Source organism: Grampus griseus, assembly GCF_964374135.1.
Source record: "Grampus griseus genome assembly, chromosome: 15".
Lineage (NCBI taxonomy): Eukaryota > Metazoa > Chordata > Mammalia > Artiodactyla > Delphinidae > Grampus > Grampus griseus.
Genome location: NC_139009.1, coordinates 60960611 through 60987847, shown reverse-complemented (window position 1 = coordinate 60987847; position 27237 = coordinate 60960611). Strand labels below are relative to the sequence as shown.

General features: G+C 36.1%; 1 protein-coding gene across 2 annotated transcripts in view; it reads left to right on the top strand.

Moving 5' to 3' along the window:
* EXOC6B (exocyst complex component 6B) overlaps positions 1–27237 on the top strand; it is a 711196-nt gene that overhangs the window by 296621 nt on the left and 387338 nt on the right. The gene's annotated exons all lie outside the window — the stretch shown is intronic.

Genomic DNA, 27237 nt, shown 5'->3' with positions numbered 1-27237 from the left:
TCTCCCTCTTTTCTCACTCTCTATTTCTTCTCTCCATTTATCATTCTTGCTATATATAGATGAAGCAAGATATAGATAAAATTGTATCAAGGCATCTAAAATAAGTCACAGTTTCTTTTCAATATCACGTACAGAGAGTTAAATAAATTATAAACATCTTGGTTTGTGACACACTCTTTTCATCATTTCATACAAGGCCCCTGTTGTATTTCATTTTATCATGTTTTTTCCATGCATCCCATGTCCATAAGCCCATTTGTCTCTCATCCCCAAGTATACTAACTCTAATATGTTTAATATATGATCATGGTTGTGTTTGTGTCCTTGAAAAATATATAGTGACTTGTATATGTATTTGTTTTTAACTTATTCAGATAGTATTGTCTTATGGACCTAGTTCTATTTCTTATATCTTTTGCTTAGCGCTATTTTTAATATCTGTCCTCCTTATAGTCTGTATATCTAGTTCATTTCCTCCCACTTAAACGTGATAGTTAATTGATGGTTTGTATTTGCTGTATTTAATTATCTATTACTTTAGTGATAACACTTAAATTGCCTATAATATTCTGCTGTAACAAATAGTACCCTCTTATGGACTGGTGTGTAAGTTTCTATGTTTTTTATACCTAGGCATGAAATTCTTGGGTTATAAGGTATATGTATCAATATAATATTTAATTTCACCAATTTCTAATTTCTGCTAACCTGATGGATATTGATATCATTTTAATTTGCATTTCTCTGATGACTGGTAACATTATGCTTCTCTCTATAGACTTACTAATCATTTAAGATTTTTCTTCTCTGAACGGCCTACTTTTGGTCTTTGTTCAGTTTTTTTAATTGGATTTCTTGTTTTTGTCTTTTCTGTTTGCCGGAAAGAGACATTTCAGAAATTCTTCCAATATTGTAGATATTAACAGTTTAAGATATTACAGATATCTTTTTTCCAGTTTGCCACCAGATTCTAAACTATGTCTGTGTTATCTTTTGTGAAACAGAACTCTTTGATTTTAATATAATCAAGTCAATCAGTATTAACCTTATAATCTGTACTTTTTGATTCTTGTTTTTAAAAAATCCCTCTCTCTTTCAAGGTCATAGAGCATTCCTCTTCCATTACCTTTAACATTGTATCATTCACATTTTGATTTTGATCCATCTTGTTTTCACTGCTGTATGTATAGGTATGAGGTAGGGGTCCAACTCAATTGTTTTCTATGTGAGGAATTCAGTTTTATTAATCCCATCTATTACATAATCTGTACATCACTCAGTAATTCCTGGTAGTACATCTGGCATACACTAAATATTCATATTTATGTGAATCTGTTTCTCAGCTCTATAGTTTGTTATATTTGGTTTTGTAATATATCTACATATATAGTAAACGAAGTACCTTCTAATTTTTCCTCTTTTAAATTGCTTTCACTATTTATAGAACTTTATTTTTCCATATATATTTTATAGTCAGTTTGACTTTATAAGAAAAAATTTCTTAGAATATTTGTTTGAATCAATTGAATTTATAGATAAGATTTGGGAAGAAGTGACCACTTTATAATGGTAAGTTATCCCATTTGTGGAAGAATAAGATCTACTTTAAAGTTATTTAATTAAGATGTGTTTCTATGTTAATAGCCTTGGGCATTTTTTTTTAAGTTAACAAGAAAATGCTTATAGTTTTTGTTGCTATTTTCTACTTTATTTTCTAATATTATTGCTGATATTGAGAAACACTATTGATTTTTGTAAGTTAACCTACATCTGACAACCTGCTCAACTCTTTTGCTAGTTATTGTAGTTTGTTTTTTTGGTTTATGATAGGTTTTCTGTGTAGTTGATCATAATATATGCAGATATTGACTTTGTTTCTTTTCTTCCTAGCCATATATCTCTTTGTTCTTATTGTGCTGTTGTATTGACCAGGATCATCATTACTTTGTTGTCTAGTAAAGTGATAGTGGACATCCTTCTCTGTTTTCTAATTTCAAAGAGAAAGTATCTAAAGTTTCTCCATTAACTTGATGTTTGCAATAGGATTTTGGTAAATATTCTTTAGTTATTCCTAGACTTCTTATAATTTTTTATAAAACCATAAATGAGTACTGAATTTTATTGATTTTGTTTTCCAAATATACTGATATAATGCTATGGTTTTTATCCTTTAATTCATGAAGGTGATGAATTTCATTGATAGATATTTCTGATATTAAACAATCCTTGCATTCCTTAGATAAATCCAACTTGATGAGGATGTATTACTGCCTTTTTTTTTTAACACCCTGTGGAATTCAACTGCTTTTTGTTTATTTATTTTATTTTTAATCTTTTTTGTGTTTCTGGCCATAGTTTCCTTTTCTTTTCTTCTCTCTTTTTTTTTTTTTTGCATTGTTTTTATGTGGTTTGTAAGTCAGTGTTATTTTAACCTCATTAGAATTGTTGAACATTCTTCCCTTTTTTCTATTTTATAAAATGTTTTGTGTAAGATAGAAGTTATCTATTTATTGAAAGTTGAATAGAAATCACATATGCAGTAATACACATTTTTCCTTTGCCATGTACTTCCCTCTCCTTTCTCCCTTATTATCTTGCTTCCATGCTGCATAATTTTGTTTAGTCTCTTCAATAGTATGTATGGTTAAAGAACGATATTTGCTCATATAAAGTTTTATAAGCCTCATAATTGCAAAATCAAGTGCATATTTCCTTTCAAATAGTGTAAAGTCTTGAAAATGGGTAGTTTGTTTAGTTTAATGCTATATCCTCAGTACTTACAACAGTACTTAGTGTAGGTACTCAATAAATATTAGTTGAATGAATAGATAAATAAGTGGTACCTAAAGATGGATAAGTCAAGGACTTATGCTTTTACAAAACTATAATATATCAGGAAAGAAGTTACAACCTTTGAATGACTATAATATGACAGTACTATATCATCACTGTGTGTATGCTAGTTTTTTAAGCTTTATTAAGATTTAATGATATAGAAAATATAACAAATTTTCCTCAAGTGAGAATTCTAGTAGTGATTCATAAGAGTACTGAGGTAATTTATTTGCACACTAGTGGTGTTAAGCAAGTCACCCAAACCTTAACTTTCTCATTTATAAAATGCAATAATAATTACCACTTAGTGCAGTTATAGATATTGTATGAACGGTGCCTATCTCTGGCACATAGTTGGCATTTAATAAATGGTAGTTAATATGGCAAAAATTATGTGTCTCTGATGTGGTCATTAGACATGTTATTGGTATTTTTCAAAGTATATGACAAAGTATAGACATGTTGATAGAGGTTGTAGTTTCTGCCATCAACATGCAAAGTTTATCAATTATTTAAAATTCACACATTCTTAAATATACAAAGCCTATATAATCTTAAATTGTGAGGACAAAACAGGGAGACCTTAAACTGCCCACTTCAAAATAAATTCTATACACTGGTATTCAATAATATTAAAATATTTATTGTTCATAAATTCTAAAGCATTGTTTATATGGCAGAAACTGGCCTCTTCTCCCAATCATAACGTTTCTTGAGTTTTGAAGAAACACCCTGTCTCAACTAAGGTGATAAGAACTCAGCTCTATTTTTTCTGGAATACATGTTTATTTTTTAGATGTCGCTGTTCCATTCCTATAGGGAATTTAAATAACTCAAATATCTCATTTGCTAAAGCGAGGGCCACAGCATGTATAACTTCTAGGGTTGACTTTTCACAGCTTTTTGGGGGCAGTACTTTATCACTTTTCTGTATTTGTTTCCCCATTCTCAAATCACTAATTTGTATTATTGTATAATGAAAGATAGCTCCTCATAATGTTAATGACAAAGATATTTAATATCAATATTCATAATATTTTCTTATTTCCTGATGTACTTAATATTAACATTAGGCTTTAAGAAGAGATTTAGGAATAGAGAAATAGAGAAGCTTATTAGAGGACTGAGGAGAAAGTAGTTTTTCTCTCTCTCATTCCTTTCCATTCCTATACTTGTCTCTACTTCTTTACTCTTCATTCTCCCATCAAACCAGGATATTTATCTTTGTTCATACCACTACGCTGATTCTGTATCTTACTGGACTTTTCAGCTGCTTTTGACTTATGTTGACAGTTTACCACTTAAAACTCTTAATCCCTTCCTTTTTTCTCAATAACATATCCAGATCTCCAAATCTTGCAAATGTTACCTCTTAAATGTAGTTCTACTTCATCCTCCCCATCCTAAAATGATTGCCCTAGTGCAGATTTTCATCAGGATTATTGAAAACAGTCTCCTAAATGTTCTCCCTACCTTGTATCATAACCCCCTCACTCACTTCTCACTGTAGTGTTAATAATCTATCTATCACACAAATCTGACCAATGTTGTCTCCTTAAAATGCTCTAATTGGCCATCCGTGGAGTAAAATATAGAAGAAGATACAGCATATGGAAGTACGTATCCATGTCTGGTCTGCCATATTTCCTGCTGCTTACCACCGTGCTTTAATGATACTGAACTGCTTCCAGTTCTCTGAATGTACTATGTTATTTCATGCATCTCATCCTTTTTTCATGCTAGTCCTTCTGCCTGAATTACTATTCCCATTTCTATTTTACTGATTCATATTTAATTCTTTTTTATGTCCTCTAGCAAATTTTCCTGATGTTTCACTTTGAGCACAGTGGACCCTCTTCCTCTTTGCACTATTATAGGACTCAGTACATATTTACATTAGTGCTTACTGTATTATATCATTGTATTCTAAATAGGCATTCTTTTTCCTCAATAGACTATAAGCTTTTTTAGGGCAGGTACCATATTTTATTCATTTTTTTTAGTCCTAGCACTTTGCACTTAGAATTAGTAGTATATAATACTAAATAAATGTTTGTTTTTTATTTTGAAAGATAGCTACCCTCCTTTTGACCTGCAAATGAATCCAGCATTCTAGTCTCAGTCAGTGTTATACAATATCAGAGCTGGGACTTATACAAGGGAAAACAGTTCTATTGGTGTCCAACGGAAGGATCATAACAGAAGTAACAAAAAGTTCTAATATTTGTCATTGACAATAGTGTTTATCTGAACTTTTGGCCTGGAGGATAACAAGGCACACTTTGAATAAACATGGCAATATTTATTATTTTTAGTGAAACCGACCTTCCATTCACCCCCCTTTTATGGCTGTGCTGCTTATAAATTCCCAAAGGATTATTTGAAAAATCCTACTTATATCTGCCAGCCTTATCAGTAGGGCAGGAGTTCACGTATTGTAACAGGAGGTCAGATTTCGGTCATGGTCTTATAGATGGGGCAAGCACCTGTAAATTCTTCCTTTGGTGACTAAAGTGAAGTACAATATCAAACAGGCTGTGAGACTTTTCTAGGAAGTGCTGAACTTTGGCAGGAAGGGCAAACTTTGGCAGAAGGAGGGGAGGGAAGAAAGTGAACAAGGGTCAGATAGTGGTTAATTGAGACTTGGTCCTTGATGTAGTAATGCAAATGGAAGTGTGCAGGGCAAAGGTAGGTGTGTTTTATAGAATTGTTTTAAACAACTTATACTGTTTAAATCTTCCTGTACAGTTTGGAAATGGGCAGGTAAGGGACAGGATATGAAGCATTTTACAGTCATTATAGATAATTTTTTTAGGAAGGGAGAAAATAACATAAAGTAAAAATTTTATTGGAAGGGGAATGATGAATAATAATCTGAAGTTCTTGTACATAGTGTAGTTGTAGTTAAAAAGATGGATGGACTATCTGTCTAATGAAGACAGAAACCAGTGTGTCTTACAGATTTTTAAAAAACTCTATCCAGTGATGTCAGCCATGTTTATGGGCTCCAAGCCTCGAACTCCAGTCAGTTTGGACAAAGATTTGTATGTACTTTAAGCTTCTCTATTTACTATAACATTTTTCTGACTTTTCTCCAAATTTGCTGCTCACTCACCCTTCTGTCACTGAAAGGGTGTATATATGTCCCCTAACAAGGATCTTGGGTATCATTAAGAGATTGGGGGAGCAAACCTGTAAGTATAACTTTACCCCTAGTTTGTGCCTCATTTATGATCTTCTTGTGTTATATTGTTGTTAATGATCATCTGCTCATGAACAATTAAAAAAAATTCCCAGATTAAAAAATGTTGACAAATGTACACCTTTGATTATGTACTTTTCTGCACGTGTGTTATACTATAATGAAAAGTTTACTTTAAAGATTTCTGACATCTTGGGTCTAGGGATAGCTATTAGAGCAATATATGGATTTTTTCTTAGTAGGCAGCAACCCCTCAGTATTACATAAATCATCAGAACCTTAGTTTTATCTAATTCTCCTTCAGTCACTAAAGGACACTGTAAAACAGCCTAAGATATAAGGAAAGAAGAATGTTGTTGTTCCGTGAATTCATTATTAAAAAGGCAATATAATACTGCAAGTACAGTATTTCTTTTAAACTTTCTTCAGCAAGAGGCCTCTGAGAATTAGATGAGAGCTGTGAACCCTTTCTGCAGACAAAATGCACGTATATACATGCACCTGATATTTTGCTTCGAATTTCAGAGGCTTCCCTAACTCCTGAATCTTATCCATAGGCCTAGAAAGAATTCCTCGTCTAAAGGGAACTACAAGCTGAATTAGGTTTCAGGTATCTACTGACCATAGACCTATGCCCCAGAATGGTTTACCCCATTCCGTTTGAGTATCCCCTTTTATAAGCCTCCTAGGGACTCCCTACCACCTTGTCTTTTTCTTAGATTTGGAAACCTTGCAAAAATCTAAATTTAAAAGCCTATTTCAAAGTGACCTTATTTCTTTGTCCTAAATCTTTATTCCCTGGGACCATTATATATGGTCAAGCTCGTGACCTGTTTTTCTGGTAAGAGTAAGTTAGCCTCAGCATCTAAACTAATAGTTTTGTCCCCTGAATTCTTCTGCTTAGAAGGGTTCAGAGCAGAGATTTATAAATAATTATGAGAACTGGAGTTAGTAGTTTATCTCCCCGAATATAACTAACTGTGTTAAATTTCAGACTATTTTACCTCTTACTTGCGTTTAATAATATCTCTTTTTAAGTACTTGGCTATAATTAGGAGAGGTGAATAAGCAGAAGAGTTAGAATTTACCCACAATTTCTTTACAGTCCTTCATGATTATTGTTGAGGCAGGGGATGGGGAAGGTTGGGTGGGCAGTAATATTCCTGGAACATGTTTCTCCCTTTATAATCTGATATAATCCCTTTGCGATCTATTGGTATGGTCTGTACCGGCAGCTGGGAGAATTTACAAAATCCATCGTCATTAACTACAGATATAGCAAGGAAAGGATTTGGAGTGTGGAAAAAGGAAAAGATATTAGCAGTTCTAAGTGACATGAGTTTTCTGCAGTGTTAAGGGAATTAATGAAATTACTTAAAGAACTTTGTGGTAACAATTGGCTATTATATAAAAGTACTTGGGGAATAAATATTTGAAGGGTCTAAGACACTATTGAAGTTTTCAATTAAAGAAAAATGATTAGTTTTGGCATTCTCAAGGTTAGACTTCGAGATCCTTTTGAGTAGTGGTAGTTGAAGTGTTGTTTCTTATGCATGTATTTATAATAATATTATCTTGGATTTTATATAGTACTTTGTCCAGCAGTCTCATAGTGCTATATAAATTTGACTGCATTAAATGAGGAAAACATCTCACTTGGTAGAGGCTAGCCTCACTCCAAAATAGTTCTTTTATTGCTACCAGAGGTAAGGTTTTAGGATTCTTATTTCTGTACTTTTATCAAAAGGCACTTTAGCTCTTTAATAACCAAGTAAATTTAGTAGCAAGAATTGGAACATAGACTTAAAGCAAATCTGAAGGATTGGGTGTATTTTTGATGGTCAGATTTTTTGTTGTTGTTGTTATTGATTTAAAAAAATGAGACCCCCTTTAAAAAAACAGCAAAACAACTCGGCTACATCTTGATTTTAAGATAGTTGATTGGCAAATAAAAAAAAGATATTCATACATCAACTTCACATAACTTTTGACAATGCTTCTCACAGACCATTGATCTGGCAGTGAATGCTAATAAATAAATAGAGCTCTGACTGATTTTTTTAGTGTTCATTAGAATTGTACTTTTACCATAACCTGGTTTATTTTTTAAAGCTATCCTGATTCTACTTTAAACAGACTATTGATTTTTATTAATTTATATAACTGTAGTAAAAATCCATTATTTAAACTCTTTCAGTTTTTTACAAAGACACTTGAATGAATATTTAAATTTTGGTTTGGGTGTAAATACAAGTGGGATCACTTACTACTCCAATGGTAGAAATTAAGACAAATGAATAGGGCCTATATGCAAAATTCTAGATGCTTAGAGTTTGTGAATAAGGTGTTTTGTTTTTTTTCCCCTTATTTGACATTTCCAAAGATGGTGGTACAGAGAGAAGGAAACATCACTTGATTTTGCTGGTCACATGAAATTGGAAATTTTGGATATGGAATTTCAGCATAGCCAGAGGCAGATAGCTTAATGATCTAGGTCTCCTTAAAGTTGTTTCTGGAGCTGTATTTCTGGGGAACACCACTTTCATCAGTTGATCTGTTTTTTTCTGTTTGAAAAAAAAGGAGGGGAGCCCTACTTCAAATGTCATTGAAGCTGTGTGTACTTTATTTCTGTCTTGAGTTTTTTACAGTTCACACTAGTATATTCGAGTATGTTCTGAGAAGATCTGCAAAAAATGAACATGTTATATTTTGTTCAAGCAAGCATTTCCTAATACAGTGAAAGATGTAAAGATGATCAGAATGTTTCCTGATTATCAAACTTTTTGATGATCAAAAAGTTTATAATTTAATGGATCTAGAGCAAATCTCCTTTGTAAGAGACTCTGAAGAGGCCTGTTTTTTTTTTTTTAAATCTATCATGTTTATTTGGGAAATACGAAAAGAAAGATTGAACTTTTAATCAAAAAGGCTTCCTGAGAACCGTAATTTGAAATGAGTAGGTACTATTTTCAAATCTTTATGCTGTTAGAACAGAGCTAGAAGCTTTCCTGATTGTTTCCATGGTGACCTTGAGTACTTCTGAGCAATAAGAATGTATTTTAAGTATTTTCTTTAGAGATATTTTTTTTTTTAATGTGGAAAGTTTTGCCCTGAAGTATTTGGTGACTCCTAGTCCATCTTTGACACTTAACAGATTGTCTCATCACTCTCCTGCCATATCTCACTGCCTCCTAGTTTTACTGACCTACCAGTGCCTGGTGAGGTTAGATAGGCATAAACATAGATCATAGAGAAAAGCTGAGGGTGAGATACTTTGTGCACTGCATTGATAAGGACACAGGAAAAGCCATTTATAGTGATAACTTTCCTGTAGTATGGGCTAATGGGCCCTGGTTTGTAGTAGCTGTAATCTAACTTTTTATAATTGTCATATTGCTCTTTTAACCTGGTGACCTTATTACCCATGGGCATACATATCATTTGGCTTTGAATAAAACAAGAGGCAAAAAAAAGTGGTAAAATTTTTTTTTTTTCTAAACATGCTTGCATTTTTTTTTTCAAAATGCTTACTTTGGGAACGTTGAACTTCTCAAGTGTGCTTACTTTTTTTAAACAGGAATATCTCACGTTTTAAACAGCTTTAGATACCACAATAATATAACTATTTTTTAAGCCCTGACAAAATGAACAAGAAATAATTAACTTTCCGCATAATGCCCAGTAATCTTCCTAAACACAGTTGAAATCATGTCAAAACTGTGCTTTAAATACTTTACTTTCTTACTGTTCTCAGAATAAAGTAAACTTCTTAACTTGGTCTATATAGTTTTCCATATTGTATCCTTGGCTTATCTCTCTTACCTCCTTCCTAGTTGCTCCTTTCCTCCTTCCTGCTCATAGTCTATGCTCCAGATGTACAGCCCCAGTGTTCTTTCATAATGATGCCTTTGCACAGGCAGTTCTTTCCTGAAACATACTTCATATTTTCTTTCTTTCTTTTGATGTTCCTTCCTATTAATTATGCCAAATTTCTTCATTGCTATGATCTCTCGATTTGGCATTTACAGTCTTCTCTCCCTCATCTCATATATCCATCCAGATCTCTTACATCTTTTTCTTCCTTTTCCTTTCTTTCTTGGTTGTGCCTGCCAAGATTTTTGTTTGTTTTCAGTTTTTAAATTTAAAATTTTAGGTTTTTTTTTGTTTCCTTCTCTAAAATGACTTCTATACTAGGTACTTAGTTTAATACATTGCCCCAATAGTTTTGGATGTTTGTGGGGGGCATAAATAACTGTTGCCGGAACCTTGTGATCTAAGCAAAAGGGCATGTAGGGAAGGAATTTCCTTTTGTTTTGTAGGGGAAATTTGGTCATTCATTTATGTAAGCTGCATGTGCCAAAATGATCTTCTAATCAGAAACAAATACTGGAGCTTGTGTTTTTCTGTGGTTGGTTGTAGCAGGTGTAATGAAGAGTTTGTTTTTAACGTATGACTGTAAATGATTTATTTTAAATTGTGGGGGATTTGAAAAGCTGAGTTTGAAACTGAAGTAGATTCTCTAACTTTTTCTGATTCCAAAACTCAGACCACAATCTTGAGGTGAAGTAGTGTAGGACTTTAACACTGGCGTAGAAACTCAAACTCTTTGCCTCTCCACACCTCAGAGTTTCTCAGGGAATGTAGGCAGAATTCATTTTAGTTCCTTTCTTCAGAGTCTTTAACTAGAGCTTCTGGAAATCTCAGAGTACTGTGTCATTCCCACTTCATAGAAGGAGCTTAACAAATAATTGTGGAATGAATGAATGAACAAATGAATTGTCAAAATACCTCAAGAAAATACAGTAAAAAATAGAGACCTATAAAAGGACTATAAAATATGCCATAGTCTAAGAAGATTTAGTTGTTTTGATTAAGATTAATATAGTTAATTGATTTATTATATAGAGTGTTATTATTTAAGATTTGGGACTTCTTGCCCTGAAACAAAGTGTGAGATGTGTTAATGTATTATTTTAGATGTGAAAAATGAGGTCATGTATGATGTTTAATGGTGATGTTTGTAGCAGTTCAGATTGTATTTGGTTATGTGTAACTAAAACCCAACTATAATGGTTTAAATGAATACAGAGGTTTTTTTAAAAAATAAATTTATTTATTATTTATTTATTTATGGCCACTTTGGGTCTTCGTTGCTGCACGCGGGCTTTCTCTAGTTGTGGCGAGCGGGGGCTACTCTTCGTTGCGGTGTGCGGGTTTCTCATTGCAGTGGCTTCTCTTGTTGCGGAGCACCGGCTCTAGGCACGCGGGCTTCAGTAGTTGTGGCACGCGGGCTCAGTAGTTGTGGCTTGCGGGCTCTAGAGCGCAGGCTCAGTAGTTGTGGCACATGGGCCTAGTTGCTCCGCGGCATGTGGGATCTTCCTGGACCAGGGCTTGAACCCCGTGTCCCCTGCATTGGCAGGCGGATTCTTAACCACTGCACCACCAGGGAAGCCCAGAGTTTCTTTATATATGACAAGAAATCCAGATGTAGGCAGTTCACTGTTGGTATGGTGGCTGCACACTGTCAGCAAAGACTTAGGTTCTTTTAGTTGTTCCAGTCCTCCTTCTTTAGCATGTAGTTAATTTGTCTTCATTCTTTCAAGGTGGATCATTTTCATATTTCAGAAAGAAAGCAGGTGGGAAGGCCAAAGTGCAGAAGCTGCATTCCATCTGTGTCTATTTCTGTTGTCAGGAAAACAGTAGCTTCAGTCAAAAAATAAAAGGTTTTGTAAAAATGTTGAATTCTTTTGTAATTTTAAAAACAAAATTAAAAGCCTATTGATTTCTAGTCAACATGGTGTTTTTTTAAAAATTGGGAACAAATCAGATAAGCTTGAATCTAGATCTTGATCTACATACATTACTTAACTTCTCATAGCTTCAATTTCCCCATTTAAAAATGCAAATAATAGTGTTTATCTCACAGTGTTTCTGTGAAAATGAAATGAAAGAGTATATGTAAAAACACCTGGCATACTAGCCAAATCTTAAAGAAATATTTCTCCTTCTAACTTGTACATGTTCTGCTCACCATCCCCCATCACCAAATTTTTATATTATAAAAAGGACTTTTAAAGAATGCAATGCAGAAGGAGTAAGGGACTAGGAACTAGACTAATGCATGTGTAGACATACATATGCAGATATAAGAAACAATACAAGAAAACCTGTACACTTCCTCCCACAGCCCATCCCCATTTAATGTTACATTTATAAAAATTCTAATCTAGAGATTAAAGGCCATGATATATTAGGGAGAGAAAGGCCTTTGTATACCCTTCCTTTTAGTCATCTCTTTTCACAGAAGGGGAAACCTTGGCCTAGGGCAGTTAAATTACTCACCTAAAGTCACCTAGTGGTAGATAGCAGAATTGGAACTAAAAATTCTCTGTCTTGCGTTCTTTACTCCATCAGTTTTCATTATCATTAAAGCAGTTAAATTTATCATACTTTGTGTGATGTCCTATTCTAAGCACTTCAAAGTGTTAAGTTAATCAGTATATGATATTGTACCCAAATATGGTATAGAATAGATATATGAACTTTATAAACCTAATTAACCCATGGTTTTTCTTATTCCACTACAGTAATGGACTAGACCTGGTTTCCTGTCAGTAATGATTGCAAATAGGGATGGAGGTGGGAAAGCTTTCTATAATATATTTATTAGTCTATCTTAAAAAGAAAAAAAACTTTTCTTTTTCAGCATTGCCTTTGGTATATACTTCAACAGTTCTGTACTCTCAGTTTTTATGTGACTGTGTTTGTCAAAATTCTTACTCTGGTTGTCCAGAACCATCTTATGGGAAGGCCTGATGACCATAGTTGTTGTAAGGAAAAGAACAGGATTTTCCTTTCTTAGTAAGGTCAGTTACTTTTCGTCCATAAAAATGGTCTGTTTGCTTCCTAGTTCTCTTTTTTTTTTTTTTCTTGTAATATAAAAAGATGCCATTGAAACCGGTATCTATAATAGAGTGAATAGTCCACACCAGACCACAGTTGGCTGCAACTGGTTTGGGGCTTAAGCTATCAACAGCAACTACTTGTGAGTTTTTTTAAGCTATTATTCAGGTTTTTAGGAAGGCCTTGAGGACATTACCCTAAGTTTTAGTTGCATTTGGCCTATTGTCTTTCTAGGTTTTCCTACATTATTCAGAAATTATTCACAAGCATAATTTCTTCCATCAAATGACACAATAAAGTATAGTTGGGCTTTAAAATCTTAATGGAAAATAGAAAAATAGGAAAATTTGTGAGTATGGGTATTTTTACTGGGGAAAAAGTAGAAAACCGTGAATCTATACTAGTAGTAAACAGGTATATAAATGAATGATTACATATATACATTAAGTACATACATAAATAGAGAAGACGGCTGTGATCTTACTCATAGTAGGGTGCTGCATGTCGACTTTTGGGAGACAATTATGGGTGTCTTGTATCTCTCTACATCTTGTGAGCAGAGGCACTGACTTTGTTTTGGACCCTCTTTTCAAGAATGTGTAGTCAGTGGCTTTATAAGGTAGGGATAATGTCTTTCACCAGAGGAAAAAGCAGGTGTACTTCCATGTTTGGAAGATTGAGATAGTGTTTTTCTATGGAATAAAGATATTTTGATTCTCTACCCTCAGGGTTCCTCACCTTTAGAGCAAACCACTGTGTGTGCAGGTGTCACCTGGATTCCTTTGCATTGCCATGTGGAAATTGGGACTCTGGGAATTGGTGCAAGTATAAATGCTGTTGATACTAGTAATAAAGTCCTTTGTCTCTGATCCGGGGATCCAGGGGATTTTTTGCCTTCTGCTAGCATCCTTGAAACTGTGGCATGCTAATTTGTTGGCTTGCAAGTGGGTAAAATCTCAGACTCTTTATGGTTCTTCATTTTGCAGTCATTATAATAAAGACTTATTCAGGCAGTAATCATCAATAGATGCTAAATCTAGTGGTGAAATTGGTAAGAAGTAGTTTATTTGTGTGGTCTTAAATTGTCTTCCCAAGATTGCGTATTAATAACAAGACAAAAATTGTAACTGGACACCATCTTTACCAGGTGATCAAAATTAACATCACAATTGAGGATCACTGTGTGCCTCTGCATGAGAAGCCCTGAGAGGGATATGGCATTGCTTATGTACTATTCTGACCTGGAGTGTATAACCTGAATCTAATTTATGAGGAAACATAACAGAAACTTAAACTGAGGAGCATTCTATTATGAAAGAAAGAAAGAGTTGGAGGGAGGGAGGGAATATTTTTCAAAAATATCAGTCATACAAGATAAAAACATGCTGAGAAACTCTTTCAGACTAAAGGAAGCTAAAGAGGCATGAACTAACTAAATGTCCTAGACCTTGGACTGGCAAACATTTTCTCAAAAGGGTCTGACAGTAAATATTTTAGGCGTTGAGGGCCATAGGATCTCTGTTACAACCACTCAAGTTTACTGTTACAGCGCAAAAGCAGCCAAGACACAATATGTAAGTGAGTGAGAGTGGCTGTATTCTAATGAAACTTTATTTGCGTAACAGGTAATGGCATTTGACCCATGGGCCATGGTTTACTGACCCCTTTCCCAGATTGAATCTTGTGCTTGAAGGAAAACATGCTATAAAGAACAGTTTTGGGTCCATTGACAAAATTAGAACATGGACAGTAGATTAGGAAAATGTTATATTTTCCAAAATTGATAAATATTCTATGGTTAGAAATTATTCTTAATCTCAGGAAATACACAATGAAGTATTTTAGGAGTAAAGAGATCTGCTGTATATTACATACTTTCAAATGGCTAAGGAAAAAAATATATGTAGAAAGAGCACATGATAAAGGATATGGGGCAAAATACTAACAGTAGGTGAATCTGGGTAGAGTATATGGGTTTTTTTATACTATTCTTACAATTTTTCTATAAATTGAAATTATTGCCAAATAAAAAGTTAAAAGAGTATATGTGTTTATATATGTGAATTTATATGCATGCACATAGCCCATAGGGAGAGAAAAATATAAAAGCTTTGGTAGCTTCTTTATGCTCTCTTGATAGATACCTAAAAAGAGAAATTAACCAAAACATGAATTAAAAATGAAAATCTGTGGTTGATGTAACAAGGGAAGCCAGCAGACATCATCCTTGGCCTAATCTGAATGCACTTAGTTACCAAGCGGCTGTAGTCTAGGGGCCAGAGGCTTTAGTGTGGTCTGAAAATGATGGTGGGAGCCACATTTTCCAGACTGTGAAACACAGGTTACCTTGTTTAGTCAGCACAGTTTAGGTCAAATGTGGTTATGAAAAACAGATGAATTCTGGTGATCAAGTTGTACTTTGACAAATATTCCATTGTTTGAACATGCAGTAATTTCTGAAAAATGTGAAGCAGCCTGGACTGCAGAGATTGAGTTCTCTCTTCTCAACTCCCTTGCCTGCTCACAAAGGTCTTGTCATCATGGGGAGTAAAAATAACAGGGCAGAAGAAGTATGTTAGATACCCCCCCACACCTTTTTTTCCTTGCCTTTGCTTTACTGGTAAATCAAGCAGTTTTGGGCAGGCTGTTTTGTCAGCTGGAGGTCTTGCCCTACTCTGGGCTTTGGGGACAGCTTTTGTGCTTCAGTTTTATGCATAGTAGTGTGTGTTCTAGCGATTATGGATAGTGGTGTGTTCTAGTGAATTAGATACTTTGAGTTTATCCCATTAATAGAAAAATGGTATTTGGGGTTTAGTGAGACATCGTTATATTTCACTGGCTTCTCTGGTCATGACCTGGGAGTCATTATTTCATTCAGTGTCTACCCCTAACTCAAGAGGCTTATCCATAGAGCTCAGTTTCTATAACTTAAGAACTATAGTGATAGCATAACAGGCCAGAGATGCTTGATGCAGAGGACTCCACATAGAATCAAGTCCTCTTTGATGGCTTATTTTTCCATTTATATGCTTGTGTTGCTTCAGGGTTTTGTCTCACTTTACTCATTTCGTTCATTTATCCATTTAACAAATATTTATTGCATACTTACTGTATGCAGAGCACATGATCCAGCTTTTTGCCTTTGGGTAGGATTTTCATTTTGGGTGATTTAGACTTGTGCTGTTCAATATGGTATCCACCAGCCACATGTGGCTGTTGAGCACTTGAAACAATGGATAGTCTGAATCAAGATATATGTATAAAATACACGTCAGATTTCAAAGACTTAGTACAAAAGAAGTGCAAAATATTTTATTAATAATTTTTATATTGATTACAAATTGAAATGATGATATTTTAGATATATTGGGTTAAGTATATTATTAAATATTAATTATATATCAATAAATTAAATTTTATATCACCTTTTTTTTACTGTGGCTTATAGAAAATTTAAAAATTGCATATGTGACTAACATTTATGGCTTGTATTGTATTTCTTCAAACATTGTTGCTCATCAAATATGAACCCTGAGTATTTTTTTTCTCCCGTCTCTTACATGAAGTGATTCTGGTCATTTCTAATATTAGTATGTTTAGCATTTTTATATAAAAGACTAATCAGCCACAATTACTATACCCTCATTTTTTTTCTTTCAATTTTGATGATGGTCAGTACATCTCAAAAATACCATTAGTTCTTGTCAAATTGGTATGTCATTTATGAATAAATTTGGAACCTTGATGAATGTTTCTGAGCATTTAAATACCTTAATAACAAGCTGACATTTGTAAAAATGATAACTATTGGTCAGAAATCTTGAATGTAGTGTTCTCATGAATTCTGTTAGAACTTTTATATAAGCTACTAAAACCTTAAGGAAAGTTTCCATTGTTTTTGTTTTTTTTTTTAACTATTCTAGCTACAGGGAAGTAAGGTCATGGTAGTTGCATGAGTTGTAAAATATGAAAGAAAGAAGAACTCATCTCTAGTCTTGAACATTTAGTAATTTATAAAATGATAAGTGAGTACAGAATGATGCAGTGCATGTTTAATACTTATTTGTAAAGATTACTTTTTGTTGCTGAAATCCACAGTGCATTCTGCTTTGAGGAGAAGAGACTGGGGAAATGTTTTTGATGGCTGCCTGGCTGCATCTTTGGAAATGTTGGTTCTTTAATGGCCTGGGAAGGCTGCCAAGATATAAGTATTTCATTGCCCTACAGATGGCTTTATTTTTTAGAAGCTTGAATCCAAATCTTCATTGTTTACATTACAATGTATATATACTAGTTTTGGAGCTCTGCAAATGATTGTGGCAGTATTAACATCTTTTGTCATCATAGACCCATGGTTTGGATTTAGTTTGTCTTTCATTAGGTAAGTCATATTTGGTGTTAGTGGCATACATGAACTTGGGAAAGTTTTTAACCTCTCGAAGTCTCAACTGTGGTATAGATACTTTTCAGGGCTGTAGGGACTTCTATGACTCGAGGCCCCAGCAGAGAACAGTTCTGATGAGGAATGAAGTTGTGGGCAACTTTAAGGGAGGGGAGAAACAAACAAACTTCTGCTGTAGAATTGCTTAAGCAGAGGGTAGAAGCATGGATTTTAGCCAAGGAGAATCATATTCATGTGGAGCTCTACAATAGGAAGCCAGAATGGGAATTATCATCCTTTTTTTCTCTTTCATTTTTGTTTTTGTTTATTTTGTTACCTGGTAGTGACATATCTTTGCAATGAGCTTACTGGGAAAAAGACCAGTCAGTCTGAGAATATTGTTTTTACTATGTTTTATACATTGAGGAGAGACAAAGAAGTATGAGACATATTCTTACATTCAAGAAAAATTGATATACTGGGACTTGCCTGGCAGTCCAGTGGTTAAGAGTCCATGCTTCAAATGCAGGGAGCATGAGTTCGAGTCCCTGGTTGGGGAACTAGCATCCCACATGCCGTGTGGTGCAGCCAAAAATAAAACAAAGTGAAATAAATTCCTTAAAAAAAAAAGAAAAATTGATATAGATAAGACAAGAGATAACTACCAGTATGTACGGAAGTCTTTTAATTTGGTAAAAGGCATCTATGAAAAATCCACAGCAGAGTTCATACATAGTGACTAAACTTTACAATGATTCCCAATAAGTCAAGAAGAAGACAAAGACAAATACTAGGGGAAAGATGCCGACTGCCAGCCATCATGATCATTATTCCCAAGGTTCTAGGCCAAGGAAAAAAGATAAAAAAGAGAAGAAGATAGATTTAAAAACTTGTATAGCATACCCAATAGCAGTTCTCTAAATCAATTATATCCATCAAGAAATTACAATTGAAAATAAATAAACCCTTTAATAGGTTATATAGAAATTAACCTGAAAAATGTACAAGGCCTTTATGATGAAAGTACTGAATAAATGAAGAGATAGATACTCTTTTAATAGATAGGATGTCTGAACTTTGTAAAATTGTCAATTTCTCCCTAATTTAATTAGTAAAATTAATGAAATTCCTATAATAATCACAATATAGGAAGTTTGTGGTAACTTTGTGGTCCTTCTTGTAATTCATCAAAGTTGCTGTGCTATATGTATAGACTAGTGGCTTGCTGTCAATACTTGAGGCCACATTATGATGGCCTCTACCCCACAAAAAGCTCTCCTTTATTTCCACAAGGATACATTTATGAGAGTGTTTATTTTGGCATTGTTTAAGGTAGCAAATAGTGGAGGCAATCTAGGTATTCATCACTAGGGGACTAGATGAGTAAAATTGGAATTTACATATGATTGAATGTAATATGAAACACATACCAAGCATTGTAAATGATGAACTATATATATATATTTGCGGTACGCTGGCCTCTCCCGTTGCGGAGTACAGGCTCTGGATGTGCAGACTCAGCAGCCATGGCTCACGGGCCCAGCCGCTCCGCAGCATGTGGGATCTTCCCGGACCGGGGCACGAACCCGTGTCCCCTGCATCGGCAGGCGGACTCTCAACCACTGCGCCACCAGGGAAGCCCGAACAATATTTTTATATAACAATATATTGTAAAGATTTCAGAAATATGGTGCTGGGGATCGGAGTAAGAAACAGTATAATTGATGGCTTAATATTATTTATATAAATTAAAATTAATCCATAAACTAACACTATACATACTTATTTCAAAGACACACGTAAATAACTATAAAAGCTTCATTTGAATGACATGTCATATGTAGTAGGATGGGTGCTTGTGTTGATAAAGGGAATGAAATTAGGAATGGGGTATAAAAGAAAAAAAATCAAAATGAATAATACTGCGTACTTCAACAGTATGTCTTGAGCTGGGGTAGTATTATAAGGTCAGTTCTTTGCAAGTGATGCCCTTAATAAAATGCTCTAAACTGCTTCTACCTGAATGTCACATTATCAGAGAAATTCCATTAGCATTTATCAAAAAGCTGCTGGGAATTTCCTGTAGAACTATTTTACCCTGAAAATCTTGACAAAATTGCCACAAAACGCAGGTGGAAGGTTTTGTATACTTCTACTTTTCTGCAGCTTGAAAACCAGTAGTTCTTTTTAAGGTCATTAATGTACATGTCAGACCACAGAAAGTTGTTTTCTTTATCTATTTTGTAGAATCAAAATAGAAAAGATTTTGATGCTTACAGCAAAGAGTGTGTACACATCTGTATTCCTACAGTGATTTTTAGTCATCATATATTCTTTAAAGGTCAATCTTCAAAGGAAAACAAGTATACCAAAAAAATAAGTAACTAATGCTTTAATACAGTCTACTTTATTCATTCAACAAATATTTATTACAAATATATTTTATTCTTTAAGGGTGAGTTTTAAACCAATTAACACACCAGACTCTGAAGAGGTACATCAGGGATTTCTTGCTTTGGGAAAAAAAAAAAAGTTACTTGCTGAAAGTCTCAGCGCCTTTCTAAACGTAAATGACATTGAGAAGGTCCTTGTTCTTAAAGAGGGAAAGAGATGTAAATGATATGATTGGCAAGTTTTTCTTTTTAAGCTTTTCATCTCTAACCAATGGGTAAAACATTCTTTCACTAAAACGATTTGATGGAAGTTCCCTGAAACCACAATGGACCTGTCTACCTCCCCTGAACTTTAATGTGACTTAATCTGGAAAGTTTGATTTGGTGGAAGGGAGAGTTTCACAAGAATATCTTCATCCATTCATGGAGGGGAAAAAAACCCCTACCCTTATTAGGTTCCTGCAAGTAGAATCTATGGAACTAGACAGAAAAACCTGTATAGAAAAGGGTATATTGCAAACAGTATGAGCTGGTATCAGACAAATTTGTATTGCTATCCATGAATTTTGTAACTTTGGCTTTCAGTTTCCTTATAGGGGAAAGAAAATATACTTTTTTTAAACTGGACTATAATTGTTTTACAATGTTGTGTTTCTGCCGTACAATGAAGTGAATCAGAACTATATCCCCTCCCTCTTGGACCTCTCTCCCACCCCACACCCCCGTCCCACCCATCTAGGTCGTCACAGAGCACCAAGCTGAGCTTCCTGTGCTTTATAGCATGTTCCCACTAGCTATCTATTTTATGCATGGTAGTGTATATATGTCAATCCTAATCTCGCAATTTGTCCCACGCTCCCCTTCCCCGCTGTGTTCACGTCTGTTCTCTGTATCTGCGTCTCTGTTCCTGCCCTACAAATAGGTTCATCTGTACCATTATGGCTGAGTAATATTCCATTGTATATATGTACCACATCTTCTTTATCCCTTCATCTGTTGTTGGACATTTAGGTTGTTTCCACGTCCTGGCCACTGTAAATAGTGCTGCAGTGAACATTGCGGTACATGTGTCCTTTTGAGTTATGGTTTTCTCAGGGTATATGCCCCATAGTGGGATTCTAGTTCTATTTTATAGTAGTACTAAAAATAGTATTTCTATTTTTAGTTCTTTAAGGAACCTTCAAACTGTTCTCCATAGTGGCTGTATCAATTTACATTCCCACCAACAGTGCAACAGGGTTCCCTTTTCTCCACACCCTCTCCAGCATTTATTGTTTGTAGATTTTTTTGATGATGGCCATTCTGACCAGTGTGAGGTGATACCTCATAGTAGTTTTGATTTGCATTTCTCTAATAATTAGTGATGTTGAGCAGCTTTTCATGTGCTACTTGGCCATCTGTATGTCTTCTTTGGTGAAACATCTATTTAGGTCTTCTGCCCATTTCTTAATTGGGTTGTTTGTTTTTTTGATATTGAGCTCCATGATCTGTTTGTATATTTTGGAGATTAATCCTTTGTCAGTTGCTTCATTTGCAAATATTTTCTCCCATTCTGAGGGCTGTCTTTTCATCTTGTTTATGGTTTCCTTTGCTGTGCAAAAGCTTTTAAGTTTAATTAGGTCCCATTTGTTTATTTTTGTTTTTATTTTCATTACTCTAGGAGGTGGGTCAAAAAAGATATTGCTGTGGTTTATGTCAAAGAGTACTTTTCCAATGTTTTCCTCTAAGAGTTTTATAGTTTCCAGTCTTACATTTAGGTCTTTAATTCATTTGGAGTTTATTTTTGTGTATGGTGTTAGGTAGTGTTCTAATTTCATTTTTTTTCATGTAGCTGTCCAGTTTTCCCAGCACCACTTATTGAAGAGGCTGCCATTTTTCCATTGTATGTTCTTGCCTCCTTTGTCATAAATTAGGTCACCATATGTGCGTGGGTTTATCTCTGGGCTTTCTATCCTCTACCATTGATCGATATTTCTGTTTTTGTGCCAGTACCATACTGTCTTGATTACTGTAGCTGTATAGTATATTTTGAAATTGGGGAGCCTGATTCCTCTAGCTCCATTTTTCTTTCTCAAGATTGCTTTGGCTATTCGGGGTCTTCTGTGTTTCCATACAAATTGTAAAATTTTTTGTTATAATTCTGTGAAGAATGCCATTGGTAATTTAGTAGGGATTGCACTGAATCTGTAGATTGCTTTGGGTAGTAGAGTCATTTTCACAATATTGATTCTTCCAATCCAAGAACATGGTATATTTCTCCATCTGTTTATGTCATCTTTGATTTCTTTCATAAGTGTTTTATAGTTTTCTGAGTACAGGTCTTTTGCCTCCTTAGGTAGGTTTATTCCTAGGTATTTTATTCTTTTTGTTGCAATGGTAAATGGGATTATTTCCTTAGTTTCTCTTTCTGATTTTTCATTGTCAGTGTATAGGAATGCCAGAGATTTCTGTGCATTAATTTTGTATCCTGCTACTTTACCAAATTCATTGATTAACTCTAGTAGTTTTCTGGTGGCATCTTTAGGATTTTCTATGTATAGTAGTATGTCATCTGCAAACAGTGACAGTTTTACTTCTTTTTTTCCAATTTGGATTCCTTTTATTTCTTTTTCTTCTTTGCAATGCTGTGGCTAGGACTTCCAAAACTATGTTGAGTAAGAGTGGCGAGAGTGGATATCCTTGTCTTGTTCCTGATCTTGGTGGAAATGTTTTCAGTTTTTCACCATTGAGAATGATGTTTGCTGTGGGTTTGTCATATATGGCCTTTATTATGTTGAGGTAGGTTCCCTCTATGCCCATTTTCTGGAGAGATTTTATCATAAATGGGTGTTGAATTTTGTCAAAAGCTTTTTCTGCATCTATTGAGATGATTGTATGGTTTTTTAAAAAAAATAAATTTATTTTATTTATTTATTTTTGGCTGCATTGGGTCTTGGTTACAGTGTGTGGGCTTCTCATTGCGATGACTTCTTTTGTTGCAGAGCACGGGCTCTAGGCGCACGGGCTTCAGTAGTTGTGGCCCGCAGGCTCTAGAGCACAGGCTCAGTGGTTGTGGTGCACGGACTTAGCTGCTGCACAGCATGTGGGATCTTCCCGGACCAGGGCTTGAACCTATGTCCCCTGCATTGGCAGGCGGATTCTTAACCACTGCGCAACCGGGGAAGTCCCGATCATATGGTTTTTATTCCTTAATTTGTTAATATGGTGTATCACATTGATTGATTTGTGTATATTGAAGAATCCTTGCGTTGCTGGGACAAATCATACTTGGTCAAGGTGTATGATCCTTTTAATGTGTTGTTGGATTCTGTTTGCTAGTATTTTGTTGAGGAGGTATGCATCTATTTTCATCAGTGATATTGGTCTGTAATTTTCTTTATTTGTGATATCTTTTTCTCATTTTGGTATCAGGGTGATGGTGGCCTCGTAGAACGGATTTGGAGTGTTCTGCCCTCTGCAATGTTCTGGAAGAGTTTGAGCAGGATCGGTGTTAGCTCTTTTCTAAATGTTTGTTGGAATTCGGCCGTGAAGTCATCTGGTCCTGGACTTTTGTTTGTTGGAAGATTTTTAATTAGTTTCAGTTTCATTACTTGTGACACGTCTGTTTATATTTTCTAATTCTTCGTGGTTCATTCTTGGAAAATTGTACCTTTCCAAGAATTTGTCCATTTCTCCAAGGTTGTCCATTTTACTGGCTTATAGTTGTTTGTAGTAGTGTCTTATAATCCTTTGTATTTCTGTGGTGTCAGTTGTGATTTCTCCTTTTTCATTTCTAATTTTATTGATTTGTATCCTCTCCCTTTTTTTCTTGATGAGTCTGGCTAAAGGTGTATCAATTTTGTTTATCTTCTCAAAGAACCAACTTTTAGTTTTATTGATCTTTGCTATTGTTTTCTTCATTTCCATTTCATTTATTTCTGCTCTGATCTTCATGATTTCTTTCCTTCTACTGACTTTGGGTGTACTTTGTTCTTTCTCTAGTTGCTTTAGGTGGAGGATTAAATTGTTTATTTGAGATTTTTCTTGTTTCTTGAGGTGAGATTGAATTGCCATAAACTTCCCTCTTAGAACTGCTTTTGCTGCGTCCCATGGGTTTTGGGTCATCGTGTTTTTGTTGTCATTTGTTTCTAGGTATTTTTAAATTCCTCTTTGATTTCTTCAGTGATCTCTTGATTATTTAGTAGCACACTGTTTAGCCTCCATGTATTTGTGTTTTCTAGAGTTTTTTTTTCCTGTAATTGATTTCTAATCTCATAGCGTTGTGGTTAGAAAAGATGCTTGGTATGATTTCAGTTTTCTTAAATTTTCCGGGGCTTGATTTGTGACCCAAGGTGTGATCTATCCTGGAGAATGTTCCATGTGCCCTTGAGAAGAAAGTGTATTCTGCCACTTTCAGGTGGAATGTCCTATAAATATCAATTAAATCTATCTTGTCTGTTGTGTCATTTAAAGCTTGTGTTTCCTTATTTATTTTCATTCTGGATGATCTGTCCATTGGTGAAAGTGGGGTGTTAAAGTCCCCCACTATTATTGTGTTACTGTCGATTTCCCCTTTTATGGTTGTTAGCATTTCCCTTATGTATTGAGGTGCTCCTATGTTGGATGCATAAATATTTATAGTTGTTATATCTTCTTCTTGGATGGATCCCTTGATCATCATGTAGTGTCCTTCCTTGTCTCTTGTAACAGTCTTTAATTTAAAGTCTATTTTATCTATGAGTATTGCTACTCCAGAGTTCTTTTGATTTCCATTTGCATGGAATATCTTTTTTCATCCCCTCACTTACATTCTGAATGTGTCCCTAGGTCTGAAGTGGGTCTCTTATAGACGGCATATGTATGGGTCTAGTTTTTTATCCATTCAGCAAACCTGTGTCTTTTGGTTGGAGCATTTAATCCATTCACGTTTAAGGTAATTATTGATATGTATGTTCCTATTCCTATTTTCTTAATTGTTTTGGGTTTGTTTTTGTAGGTCCTTTTCTTCTCTTGTGTTTCCCACTTAGAGAAGTTCCTTTAGCATTTGTTGTAGAGCTGGTTTTGTGGTGCTGAATTCTCTTAGCTTTTGCTTGTCTGTAAAGCTTTTGATTTCTCGGTCAAATCTGTATGAGATCCTTGCTGGGTAGAGTAATCTTGGTTGTAGGTTTTTCTTCTGCATCACTTTAAGTATATCCTGCCACTCCCAAGTTTCTGCTGAAAAATCAGCTGATAACCTTATGGGGATTCCTTTGTAAGTTTTTTTTTTTGCTGCTTTTAATATTTTTCTTTGAATTTAATTTTTGTTAGTTTGATTAATATGTGTTTTGGTGTGTTTCTCCGGGTTTATCCTGTATGGGACTCTCTGCGCTTCCTGGACTTGGGTGGCTATTTCCTTTCCCATGTTAGGGAATTGATCCATTATAATCTCTTTGAATATTTTCTCACACCCTTTCTTTTTCTCTTCTTCTTCTGGGACACCTATAATTTGAATGTTAGTGCATTTAGTGTTGTCCCAGAGGTCTGTGAGATTGTCTTCAATTCTTTTCATTCTTCTTTCTTTATTCTGCTCCTTGGCAGTTTATTTCCACCATTCTGTCTTCCAGCTCACATATTCGTTCTTCTGCCTCAGTTATTCTGTTATTGATTCTTTCTAGTGTATTTTTCATTTCAGTTATTGTGTTGTTCATCTCTGTTTGTTTGTTCTTTATTTCTTCTAGACCTTTGTTAAACATTTCTTGTATTTTCTCCATCCATGCCTCCATTCTATTTCCAAGATTCTGGATCATCTTTACTATCATTACTCTGAATTCCTTTTCAGGTAGGTTGCCTCTTTCCTCTTCGTGTATTTGGTCTTTAGGTTTTTACCTTGTTTCTTCATCTGTGACATATTTTTTTGTTGTCTCATTTTTTTTTCTTTTTTTTTTTCTATGGGTGGGATTGTGTTCCTGTCTTACTGGTTGTTTTGCCTAAGGGTTCCAGCATTGGAATTTGTAGGGTGTTGGTAGAGCTGGGTCTTGGTGCCGAGATGAGGAGCTCTGGGAGACCTCACGCTGATGAATATTCCCCGGGGTCTAAGGTTCTCTGTTGGTCCAGTGGTTCGGACTCAGAGCTCTCACCACAGAAGCTCAGGCCCGACCCCTGCCTCATGAACCAAGATCCTGCAAGCTGCATGGAGCCACCAAAGAAAAGGAGAAGAAACAGTCACAAAGAGTAAGAAATAAAGTAAGATTAAAAACTAACAGGTAAGTTAGAAAAAATAAAAATATAGATGAAACAACAACCAGAAGGTAAAACAGAGCCACTATAGCAAAAAAGAGGAAAAAGGAAAAGGAAAAAAAAAGCCAGAAAAGGCTTTGGCTGTGGGGAGTGGGGCTTAGGCAGGGGGTGGGGCTTAAACAGGGGGTGGGGCCTATGCTTAGGACCCACAGGACCGGAAGAGACCCTGGGGGTGTCGGGGGTGGGGCTTAGGCTCAGCTCGGCAGGAGGGACCCAGGAGTGTCTCTGGCTTTGGAGGGCAGAGGACCAGGTCTGGGACCCCAGCAGGTTGCCTGGGCCCAAGTGGGCAGGTGAAATGTTAGGCACGTTACCCCCATCCTGTGATTTTGGAGGGTCCCTACCCTTTGGTCTCTCTTCTTCTTCCCCTGCCCTCCTGTGCCCCTAGGACCACGCAGCCAGAGGGGACCCCAGAAGGCAGGGGACCAAGCCCAGAAGCCCAACAGGCTTCCCGGAGCCCAAGTTGGAGGGGGAAACGTCCACAGCAATTCTGATCCGCCGGTTCTGGAGTGTCACCCCCGTGTCTTCCTCTCCTCCTCTTCCCCCCTTCCTCCCTCCTGTCCATGCCCCTAGGACCCATGTGGCTGGAGGGGGTCTTGGAGGGCAGAGGACCAGGCCTGGGAGCCCGGCAGGCTCCCCAGGGCCCGAGTGGGTAGGGGGAGTTCTAGGCATGCTCCCCGCTGATCCTCCGATCCAGAAGGGCCCCTCCCTGTCTGTCTCTTCTCATCTTCCCTGCTCCATGCCCCTAGGACCAAGCAGCTGGAAGGGGTCCTGGAAGGTGGAAGACCCTAGCAGGCTTCCCGGGGCCCGAGTGGGTGGGGGAAATGCCCGTTGTGCCTCCCCTGATCCTCCGGTCCTGGAGGGTCCCCCCTCCACAGTCTGCCTGTCTTCCTCTTCCCCGCCTCCTCCCTCTCTCCCATGCCCTTAAGACCCACGTGGCCGAAGGGGGCCCCAGAGGGCCGAGGAGCAGGCCTGGGAACCCAGCAGGCTTCCCAGGGCCCGAGTTGGTAGGGGAAACACGCTCCCTGCCTCCCGTGATCCTCTGATCCCAGAGGGCCCCTCCCCGTCCACCTCTCCTCTTCTCCCCCGCACCCTCCTATGCCTCTAGGACCAACATGGCCTGGAGGGGTCCTTGGAGGGCGGAAGACCCAGGCCGCGAGCCCAGCAGGCTTCCCGGAGCCCTAGTTGTTGGGGGAAATGCCCGCTGCACCTCCCCTGGCCCTCTGGTCCCAGAAGGTCCCCCCCCCAACCCCTTCGCCTCTCCTCCTCTT